The following is a 12,352-nucleotide window of genomic DNA, read 5'->3' as shown; positions in this document are numbered from 1 at the left end:
ATCCGCATACCTCCTGTCCACCCTTATCATTTCTTCCACCAGCCTCTCCCTCTCAACCCTCTCAACCCTGTCCCCCCTCTCCCTGTATGCCAGAATGGATATCAGCTCCCCTCTAACCACTGCCTTCAACGCTTCCCAAACCACCCCAACTTGCACCTCCCCGTTATCGTTGGCTTCCAAATATCCCAATATACCCCTACGGACCCACCCACATACTTCCTCCTCTGCCAGAAGCCCCACATCTAACCTCCACAGCGGGCACTGATCCTTTCCCTCCCCCAGCTCCAGGTCCATCAAATGCGGAGCATGGTCAGATATGGCTATCGCCGAATACTCCACCCCCACCACTCTCGGGATTAGCGCCCTGCTGAGAACAAAAAAGTCAATCCGGGAATAAGCCTCGTGGACATGGGAGAAAAAGGAGAACTCCCTACCCCCCGGCTTCAAAAACCTCCAAGGGTCTACCCCTCCCATCTGATCCATGAACCCCCTCAGCACCACCGCTGGCTTCTTACCCGTCTTAGACTTTGAACGATCCAGAGCCGGATCCAACACCATATTAAAGTCCCCTCCCAAGATCAAACCCCCCGTCTCCAGGTCCGGGATCCGGCTCAACATTCGGCGCATGAAACCCGCATCGTCCCAGTTGGGGGCGTACACATTGACCAGAACCACCCACTCCCCCTGGAGTCTACCACTCACCATTACGTATCTACCTGCACTTTACACCACCACATTCGACACAACAAACGACAAGCTCTTGCCAACTAAGATCGCTACCCCTCGATTCTTCGCATCAAGCCCGAGTGAAACACCTGCCCCACCCAGCCTCTTCTCAGCCCCACCTGATCCGCCACCTTAAGGTGCGTCTCCTGGAGCATAGCTACATCCGCTCCCAGCCCCTTCAGGTGTGCCAAGACCCGAGACCGCTTCACCGGTCCATTCAGCCCCCTCACGTTCCATGTGACCAGCCGAATCTGGGGGGGTCTTCCCCCTCCCTCTGCGTCGGTCAGCCATAGCTCTCCCTCGGCTCACCGCGGTCCCAGAGAACCCCCCAGGCCCATTCCCCACAGTGGAAGACCCCCCCACTCCCCAGCCTACCCCTTCACCAGCCGTTTCTCTACGGCCCCTGCAGCAGCAACCCGGTACCCCCCCCCCCCCAAGCTGCGTAACCCCTACCATTGTACTTCCGTAAGTCATCCGACTCCTGCTGACCCCGGCTGCTCCCGCCATCCCGACGCCCCCCCCCCCCCCCCCCCCCCCCCCCGATGCAACACAACCACCAATCCCCCTTCCCAGTGCCGGCCCCGTCCCCTACTCCAGCGCAGGAAGGATCCCAAGCCCCGCCCCCGACCCGACACCGGGCACCTGACCCAGCGGGACCGCGAACAGCTCCCCAACCCTCCACCAGTGAAAAAACTAAAAAGCACCGCAATAAATAAATAACTGCCCAAAAAATCAGAACAGCGAAAAGGTAACATCAAACACAGCCAATAGAAACGAAAGGATACCAAGGAGGAATGAGCCTCCAGACTATGTACATCATTCCCCAGTCCCCCAGTCCTCAGATCGAGTCCAACTTCTCTGCCTGGACAAAGGCCCAGGCCTCCTCCAGAGAGTCAAAGTAGAGCTGGCAGTCCTTGTAAGTGACCCAGAGGCGAGCCGGCTGTAACAGGCCAAACTTCACCCCCTTCCTGTGAAGCACTCCCTTCGCCCGATTGAAACCAGCCCTTCTCTTCGCCATCTCCGCGCTCCAGTCCTGATAGATCCTGATCTCTGCATTCTCCCACTTGCTGCTCCTTTCCTTCGCCCATCTCAGCACACACTCACGGTCAACGAAGCGGTGAAAACGGACCAGCACCGCCCTAGGCGGCTCGTTCGGCTTGGGCTTCCTCAACAGCACTCGATGGGCTCCCTCCAGCTCCAAGGGTCCTTGGAACGACCTCGCGCCCATTAACGAATTCAGCATCACAACCACGTAGGCCCCCAAATCCGAACCTTCCAGCCCCTTCGGGAGGCCCAAAATCCGCAGGTTCTTCCGACGGGAGCGGTTCTCCATCCTTGCCAGCCATTTCTTGTGAAGCGCCTCGTGCGACTCCACCTTCACTGCCAGGCCCAGGAGTTTGTCCTCGCTCTCCGAGGCCTTTTGCTGTAGCTCCCAGATCTCCGCACCCTGAGCCGCCTGAGTCGCCATGAGCTTGTCCAGCGAGGCCTTAAATGGCTCCAGGATCTCAGCTTTCAGCTCTCTGAAGCAGCGATGGAGCAGCTCCTGCTGCTCCTGTGCTCACTGCTGCCATGCTGCCGGTTCCCCGCCCGCCGTCATCTTGTTTTTCCTGCCTCGCACCTTTCTCTGCTCCAAAGCCGATTTTTTGACCGCCCCGCTCCTGGTCCAGTCCATCCACCGGCAGATGAGCACAGAGGATGTGTTCCCACCAGGGAAAAAGTCCGACCAGCACCGCTGCGGGCCCTTCAAAGAGCCCAAAAGTCCAAAAATAGCGGGAGCTACCGAACGTGCGGCTTAGATCCGCATCGCCGCAACCGGAAGTCCAGCTCTTGCTAAAGTTGAGCTGTGCAGGCAACAGATGATTATTAGTGTCTCCCCAGAGATAACAAGGTGCGGTTTTCTCGAAAATACAAAGTGCTTTCTTTTGTTCTGCGGTCACAGATGGACATAGATTCAACCATTGTAAGAAACATGTTTAGCCAAGGTCCAGTTTTAAAATTTAGAAATGACGATGGGTACAAAGAACAAAGAAAATGACAGCACAGGAACAGGCCCTTCGGCCCTCCCAGCCTGCACCGATCCAGATCCTTTATCTAAACCTGTCTCCTATTTTCCAAGGTCTACTTCCCTCTGTTCCCGCCCGTTCATATACCTGTCTAGATGCCTCTTAAATGATGCTATCGTGCCCACCTCTACCACCTCCGCTGGTAAAGCATTCCAGGCACCCACCACCCTCTGCGTAAAAACTTTCCACGCACATCTCCCTTAAACTTTCCCCCTCTCACCTTGAAATCGTGACCCCTTGTAACTGACACCCCCACTCTTGGGAAAAGCTTGTTGCTATCCACCCTGTCCATACCTCTCATAATTTTGTAGACCTCAATCAGGTCCCCCCTCAACCTCCGTCTTTCCAACGAAAACAATCCTAATCTACTCAACCTTTCTTCATAGCTAGCACCCTCCATACCAGGCAACATCCTGGTGAACCTCCTCTGCACCCTCTCCAAAGCATCCACATCCTTCTGGTAATGTGGCGACCAGAACTGCACGCAGTATTCCAAATGTGGCCGAACCAAAGTCCTATACAACTGTAACATGTCCTGCCAACTCTTGTACCCCGTCCGATGAAGGCAAGCATGCTGTATGCCTTCTTGACCACTCTATCAACCTGCGTTGCCACCTTCAGGGTACAATGGACCTGAACACCCAGATCTCTCTGTACATCAATTTTCCCCAAGACCCTTCCATTGACCATATAGTCCGCTCTTGAATTTGATCTTCCAAAATGCATCACCTCGCATTTACCTGGATTGAACTCCATCTGCCATTTCTCTGCCCAACTCTCCAATCTATCTATATTTTGTTGTATTCTCTGACAGTCCTCCTCGCTATCTGCAACTCCACCAATCTTAGTATCATCTGCAAACTTGCTAATCAGAGCACCTATACTTTCCTCCTGGTCATTTATGTAGATCACAAACAGCAGTGGTCTGAGCACGGATCCCTGTGGAACACCACTAGTCATCCTTCTCCATTTTGAGACACTCCCTTCCACCACTACTCTCTGTCTCCTGTTACCCAGCTAGTTCTTTATCCATCTAGCTAGTACACCCTGAACCCCATACAACGTCACTTTTTCCATCAACCTGCCATGGGAAACCTTATCAAACGCCTTACTAAAGTCCATGTATATGACATCTACAGCCCTTCCCTCATCAATTAACTTTGTCACTTCCTCAAAGAATTCTATTAGGTTTGTAAGACATGACCTTCCCTGCACAAAACCATGCTTAATATCACTGATAAGTCTATTTTCTTCCAGATGTGAATAGATCCTATCCCTCAGTATCTTCTCCAACAGTTTGCCTACCACTGACGTCAAGCTCACAGGTCTATAATTCTATAATTCCCTGGATTATCCCTGCTACCCTTCTTAAACAAAGGGACAACATTAGCAATTCTCCAGTCCTCCGGGACCTCACCCGTGCTCAAGGATGCTGCAAAGGTATCTGTTAAGGCCCCAGCTATTTCGTCCCTCGCTGCCCTCAGTAACCTGGGATAGATCCCATCCGGTCCTGGGGACTTGTCCACCTTAATGTCTTTTAGAATACCCAAAACTTCCCCCTTCCGTATGACAACTTGACCTAGAGTATTTAAACATCCATCCCGAGCCTCAACATCCGTCTTGTCCCTCTCCTTTGTGAATACCGATGCAAAGTACTCATTAAGAATCTCACCCATTTCCTCTGAGTCCACGCATAAATTCCCTCTTTTGTCTTTGAGTGGGCCAATCCTTTCTCTAGTTACCCTCTTGCTCCTTACATATGAATAAAAGGCTTTGGGATTTTCCTTAACCCTGTTAGCCAAAGATATTTCATGACCCCTTTTAGCCCTCTTTATTGCGCGTTTGAGATTTGTCCTACTTTCCCGATATTCCTCCAAAGCTTCATCAGTTTTGAGTTGCCTCGATCCTATGTATGCTTCCTTTTTCATCTTAGCTAGTCTCACAATTTCACCCGTCATCCATGGTTCCCTAATCTTGCCATTTCTATCTTTCATTTTCACAGGAACATGTCTGTCCTGCACTCCAATCAACCTTTCCTTAAAAGACTCCCACATTTCAAATGTGGATTTACCCTTAAACAGCTGCTCCCAATCCTCATTTCCTAGCTCCTGCCGAATTTTGTTATACTCTGCCTTTCCCCAATTTAGTACTCTTCTTTTCGGACCACTCTTGTCCTTGTCCATGAGTATTCTAAAACTTACGGAATTGTGATCGCTATTCCCAAAGTAATCACCGACTGAAACATCAACCACCTGGCCGGGATCATTCCCCAATACTAGGTCCAGTATGGCCCCTTCCCGAGTTGGACTATTTACATACTGCTCTAAAAAACTCTCCTGGATGCTTCTTACAAACTCTGCTCCATCTACGCCTCCAACACTACATGAATTCCATTCAATGTTGGGGAAGTTAAAATCTCCCATCACAACCACCCTATTGCTCCTACATTTTTCTATAATCTGTCTGCATATTTGTACCTCTACTTCATTCTCGCTTTTGGGAGGTCTGTAGTAAAGTCCCAACAATGTTACTGCACCCTTCCTATTTCTCAGCTCCACCCATATTGCCGCAGTGCTCGAATCCTCCATCGTGCCCTCCTTAATCACAGCTGTGATATCATCTCTGACGAGTAATGCAACTCCTCCACCCCTTCTACCTCCCTCTCTATCCCTCCTGAAGCATCTATACCCTGGGATATTCAGTTGCCAGTCCTGCCCTTCCCTCAACCAAGTTGGTCTCAGTAATACCAATACCCAGGTACTGATCCAAGCCCTAAGTTCATCTGCCTTACCTGCTACACTTCTCGCATTAAAACAAATGCACCTCAGACCACCCAAGCCACGTATTCATTCTGATATTCTTGAATTTCTACTCTGACTGTTCCGTGGCACTGGTAGGAATCCTGAGATTACTACCTGTGAGGTCCTACTTTTTAACTTATCTCCTAACTCCCTAAATTCTGATTGTAGGACCTCATCCCTTTTTTTACCTATATCGTTGGTGCCTATATGCACCACGACAACTGGCTGTTCACCCTCCCCCTTTAGTATGTCCTGCAGCCGATGCAGCCGATCGGAGACATCCCTGACCCGAGCACCCGGGAGGCAACATTCGGGAGTCTCGTTTTCGACCACAGAAACGCCTGTCTACTCCCCTTACAATTGAATGCCCTATGACTATAGCCCTGTCAGTCTTTTTCCCGCCCTTCTGTGCAGCAGAGCTAGCCGCGGTGCCATGAGCCTGGCTACTACTACCTTCCCCTGGTGAGTCATCTCCCCCAACAGTATCCAAAACGGTATACCTGTTTTGGAGGGAGATGACCGCAGGGGACACCTGCACTGCCTTCCTTCTCTTTCTCTGCCTTTTGGTCACCCATTCCCTGTCTCCATCACCAATTCTAATCTGCGGTGTGACCAACTCACTAAACGTACTATCCACGACCTCCTCAGCATCGCGGATGCTCCAAAGTGAGTCCATCCGCAGCTCCAGAGCCGTCATGCGGTCTAACAGGAGCTGCAGCTGGACACACTTCCCGCACATAGAATTTACATAGAATTTACAGTGCAGAAGGAGGCCATTCGGCCCATCGAGTCTGCACCGGCTCCTGGAAAGAGCACCCTACCCAAGGTTAACACCTCCACCCTATCCCCATAACCCAGTAACCCCACCCAACACGAAGGGCAATTTTGGACACTAAGGGCAATTTATCATGGCCAATCTACTTAACCTGCACACCTTTGGACTGTGGGAGGAAACCGGAGCACCCGGAGGAAACCCACGCACACACGGGGAGGATGTGCAGACTCCGCACAGACAGTGACCCAAGCTGGAATCGAACCTGGGGCCCTGGAGCTATGAAGCGATTGTGCTATCCACAATGCTACCGTGCTGCCATGAAGGAGTCAGGGGCATCGGCCGCGTCCCTGAACTCCCACATTGCGCACGAGGAGCATAACAAGGGTCTGGGATCTCCTGCCATTTTTACCCTTTACCTTAACTGATTACAAATATAGTATCAAATAATTAATAAGTGAAAGGAATAAAGATTTTACTTACCAATCACAATACACACCAACACACGAAGAGTTACATTTCTCCCAGCATAAGCTAACTGGAGCACTTTCCTTGCCAGCCAATCAGGTCACTGCTTTGCTGTGATGTCACCCTTCAAGGTAAGTTTTTAATGAGATAAACTTACCTTCCCAACAACCATGGTTGTTTTTTTTTCGTTAGAGGAGGAGGTAGGAAGGGAAACACTGAGGAAGTGTTTCGGGTTTAACTGTCACTTGACAACAGCCCCTTCACAAACCACCTTCAAATTACGCTGACCGCACTGCACGTATGCAAATCTCCCCGGAACAGCCAATCAGTAGCTCCGCTCTGCTGCCCTCTGCTGGATGCTTGACTTCACTCGAACACCTCGGGTCTCTTCCGCAAGTACACCTTCAAATTACGCTGACCGCACTGCACGTATGCAAATCTCCCCGGAACAGCCCATCAGTACCTCCGCTCTGCTGCCCTCTGCTGGATGCTTGACTTCACTCGAACACCTCGGGTCTCTTCCACAAGTACACCTTCAAATTACGCTGACTGCACTGCACGTATGCAAAACTCCCCGGAACAGCCAATCAGTAGCTCCGCTCTGCTGCCCTCTGCTGGATGCTTGATTTCACTCGAACATCTCGGGTCTCTTCCACAAGTACACCTTCAAATTACGCTGACCGCACTGCAGTAAATGTATTTATTTTAGAAAAACATAGTGTGAGATCAAAGTCCATCACATATTCCTGAGCCGACATCGGTAAAACAGATTATCTCTGCATTTATCTCATTGCTGGTGTGGCTGCTTGCTATAAGCAAATTTGTTGCCGGATTCCCCTCCATTACTAGAGCGACTATACTTCAGAGTGCTTCCTTGGCTGTAAAGTACTTTGGGGCATCTTAAGGTTGCGAAAATACTCCTTAATTGCAAGTTTATTTTTTTAATCCATGATCAAATACAAAAGAAGAGATTTTTCTGCATACGAATAATGAAATAAAAATTTATGATGCATTAAGGCTCTTGAAATATGTACACATCCCGATACCTAGCAATTTGATAGCCAAAGATATTGTGTTTAAAAACTCACTCATGTCGCTCTCACTGACTAATTAGGCTGCAGTGTAATCTATGAAAATTTGTAATCCGTCCTCTTTATTATGCATAGTTTACCATTTCAGGATTGAGCCTTGGAACCTAGGTTCCAAAATACTACTGAATGTATAACCAGTGGAAAAGTAATTGCAAAAGTAACTTGACTATTCCGCGAATACAGGAATGTATATGAAATATATCTTGGTTATCTGCAACAGTTTTTGAGTTACAGTATTTGCAGAAATAATGTTTTGGTATCTACATGGGTAATGAAAATGTTAATTTCTTAGCTATACAGATAATATATATACCAAAGCAACTTGGTAGTCTGCAGTATAAATGGATTCAAATTAGCTTCTGGTGATTTTTATCATAGAATCATAGAATTTACAGGGCAGGATGCCATTCGGCCCATCGAGTCTACACCGCCCTTGGAAAGAGCACCCTTCCCAAGCCCACACCTCCACCCTATCCTCGTAACCCAGCAACCCCACCCAACCTTTCTGGACATAAGGGCCAATTCACCTAACCTGCACATCTTTGGACTGTGGAAGGAAACAGGAACACCCAGAGGAAACATGCAGACACGGAGAGACGTGCATACTTTGCACAGACAGTGACCTAAGCCAGAAATCGAACCTGGGACCCTGAAGGTGTGAAGCAATTGTGCTAACCACTGTGCTACCGTGCTGTCCTTATGGATCTTTCTTGTCCCTGAAATTTTCTTGAAGAATTCCTGGTACATACTTCATACTGAGCATCAGTAATAAAAGTTGACAAACTGATATGCAATAACTAGTCCTAATTATGCTTACAGAACCCTGTGTGCTTTTCAGTTAATATCCTATGGTTACTTCAATTAAAATGTATATGGTGAATGCACTTCAGGCCTAGATTTATACTTAATGGTTGAAATGAAATAGTATTTTTGAGATGAATGCTAGTTGGTGATGTTAATTTGCTTGAATTTGTGATTTTCTTTACATGGTGAGTATGATGGAAGCCGCAAATTCTGAATTGATGGGAGCATTTTGCTTTGTTAGTAAAAGCCAGAATACCATGATGAATATTAGAAAGGTGCTATGTGTTGGTCTTTCCTCATTTTAAAGTAGTCCTAACTAAAAGTTCCCTGATGATGAACTGATGATGTTCCTGAAAATTACAACTTTAAGTGAAATGAGTTTGTGAATCATGTGTTGTATAGGAATCAATGTTAAAGCCAGAGAATACTTCCCTGGGTAAAAACATGGTACAGGTTGATGTACTGTGCAGTCCAGTGCATTGATAGGTGGAACAGCTTGCAAAATAAAATGAATCGCATCATATAATGTAAATGCTATATACCTTGAAATTACATAACACTAAATCACCCACATAAGCCCTGAGTAGCATAGCCTCTGTGTCTCGTCCACAGCATTCTGAAACTCAGCTCAGCTTGCTTTATTTTCCCACTGTGTTTGTGTGTGTCTCTAGAATCATAGTTTTACAGTGCTCTATCTTTGGGCATTTCTCTCTGTCTGGGCCTATATGCCTCTGTGTCTGTCTGTCTCTCTTTCTCTTTCTCTCACTGCCTCTGTATGGGTGTGTCTGTCTCTTTCTCTGTCAACCAATCTCATTGGAACTTGTCTCTCTCATTAGGAATTCTCTCCAAAAGTTGCTCCAATCCATATTTTTGACTAGCGCGGATGTGATGGGCCTTTTCTGTACTGTAGATGTGTATGACTCAAACTATCCGGAACACAAATTGTATCATCAACCACCATCAATTACTGATCTGCCCCAGTACACCTCAAAATATAAATTTGTTTATTTATTTTGTTGAAGGAATAAGGGATTTCCTTGAAAAACACGACCCCTGTAACCTTCAGAAACATGCCTCACTTTCGCTGTATTCAAAGAAAAAAGACGTTTCGTATCCTGTGGCATATCCCCCTTTCTACAGAATTCTGAGGGAATACGCTTCACTTGTATCATTGCCACTATTAACGTCCATTTCCTTTTCTAATACAGCCTTTCCTAAAAACTCCTGATATATTCATATTACAACCACCATTTTACCATTCAGCTTCTAACAATTGGCTTTGAGGTTCTCCATGTAATGGCAATAAGAGTATTCTGGTTTCTTTGCATCACGTTCATCATCTTTACTATATTTTTTTGTTCTCTCCGTATGGTTCCAAGGATGAAGATAGATTGGAGAGGTTTGGACTGTTCTCCTTGGAGAGAAGATGGCTAAGAGGAGATTTGATAGAGACGTACAAAATCATGAGGGGGCTGGACAGAGTAGCTAGGGCAAATCTGTTCCTGCTCGTAAAAGGACCAAGAATGAGAAGGCAAAGCACTTTACAAAAGAAGAAAATGTGATGGGAGAAAATGTTTTTCACACAATGACTGGTTTGGGTGTGGAATGCTTGGAAGTATGGTTCGAGGCATTCAAGAGGGCATCGTACGATTGTTTCTATTCAAGTAATGTGCAGGGATGTGGGGAAAAAGCAGAGGAATGGTGCAGAGTCAAGGAGAACCCGTGAGACACGATGGGGCAAATGGTCTCCTGCACTGTAACGATTCTGTGATTCAGTCAATGTAGTAAAATGAACTGTAGAAATCTTTTTAAAAAATAAATTTAGAGTATCGAATTCATTTTTTCCAATCAAGGGGCAATTTAGCACGGCCAATCCATCTATCCTGCACATCTTTTGGGTTATGGGGGCGAAACCCACGCAAACACGGGGAGAATGTGAAAACTCCACACGGACAGTGACCCAGAACCAGGATCGAACCTGGGACCTCGGCGCCATGAGGCAATCGTGCTAACTACTTGCGTCACTGTGCTGCCCTGAACTGTAGAAATCTTAATGTGAACCTCAACAAGTATTAGCATTGGTATTTGGTTGTGGAGTGGAAATCCTGAAAAAGCTCTCAATTTATGTTATGATCCTAGACCAGTTCTCCAATCTTCTGGTAAGATCCAGTTCGGGACCAATTAAGTTTTGTTTAAAGTAGATAAAGATTGCTATTGAGGACACCTGCTAAGAAATAAAACCACAAGCTATTGTGCAAGGTGTTAAGAATTGGGGATAATTAAGATTAAAAAATGAAAATGGGATAAAATAAAAAGTGAAATTGATAAGGGCAGTTGTCTGAAGGGGTGTCTTGATATGCAAATTAGCTTACCAATGAGAGAAGCAAGTGTTTAGCTATGTGACTGAGGAGAAAAATGGGGTGTAGAAGATGTAGCTTCAAAGCGGTGAAATAAGGGAATTGGCATTTATATGCTAAAAGCCAAGTCCACAGGGTGGGTAACATCAGAGGGAAAGAATGATATGTCCATAGCACAATAAATGGAGGAAGGGACACCGTAGAGTTTGCTACCATGACAGCCACAGCCACCCAGCTGCAAAAAACAGTCTCCCCTGAAAACAAGTTATTGCTAAGAGGGCAGCCAATTAAAATCCAAAACACGAACTGAAAAGATTAGTTTGAAACTGAAGATGGTTTTCCCAAACATGGACTAATAAACTGTATGTGGTAATTATCTGCTGGATTTAGCCATGGTTATATAATATTGGATGTTGCTTAGGAACAAGAGGCATTTCAGAGTTCAGGAAACGTAGATAGTTGGGACAAAGGGGAAACTTCATGTAGTTCAGTGTAATTAAATGTGCTGTTGTAATGTATTATTGTTCCTCTTGCTATATGTTTTTCTTTTTAAGTTAATAAATATTTCTTATTAATTGATCTCAAAAATGACTGGACTGTTCCTCCCTGTTTTGAATATCTTTTCTCACAGTATACCAATTTGAAAATATGCACTACTAAGAAGCGGTGTTCCAAGATACCCTTCTGGATTTTGGGATACCCTTGCATGTAACATCATACAGGCTCTTAACAAAGGTCAGAAAGATGAAACAATTGACGATATCTACCTTGAGGTACATGCGAATTAACAAGTAAACTGTGGTCGGATACAACAAATCGCAGATACAACTAAGACCAATTCCATGGGTTTCTCAATAACCCATCTTGACATAAGTAAACACCAAGTCAAGCATTCTCATTGAAACTCTCATGAAGAATTCCAATCTTTACTTTCGAAGATCTATCGTTGGAATTCTCTCCAACTCGAACAGCAGCAACGACGGCCCACCTTTCAGCATTTCAGTATCATCTCCCGAGATTCCGTTCCCTCGGATTACTGAGTATGCACTTGAGGACCAACTCACAAGCACAACTTAGTTCTTTGGTTGTGCTGAGCAGAATATTACTGCTCCAAAGGGGTATTCTGGGCTTAACGGCACACAGGATGGAGTCATCGATCTTCTGCTGCCCTCTTCAATTGCCAGGGTTTCTCTAGAGCTCTCTTCACTTAAAGTGCGCTAGCCTTGGCCTTTTTCTACTTGGAAACTCTTTCTCTGCTCCATCTTTTTAA

General features: G+C 46.5%; 1 protein-coding gene across 8 annotated transcripts in view; it reads left to right on the top strand.

The window, feature by feature from the left end:
- The window catches only part of srpk2 (SRSF protein kinase 2), a 291,904-nt gene that overhangs the window by 100,782 nt on the left and 178,770 nt on the right, over nt 1-12,352 (top strand). The window lies entirely within an intron of this gene.

Source organism: Scyliorhinus canicula, chromosome 11 (genome assembly GCF_902713615.1).
Source record: "Scyliorhinus canicula chromosome 11, sScyCan1.1, whole genome shotgun sequence".
Classification (NCBI taxonomy): domain Eukaryota; kingdom Metazoa; phylum Chordata; class Chondrichthyes; order Carcharhiniformes; family Scyliorhinidae; genus Scyliorhinus; species Scyliorhinus canicula.
The sequence above is the reverse complement of the archived record's forward strand: the minus strand, read 5'-3'. Positions and strand labels throughout refer to the sequence as shown.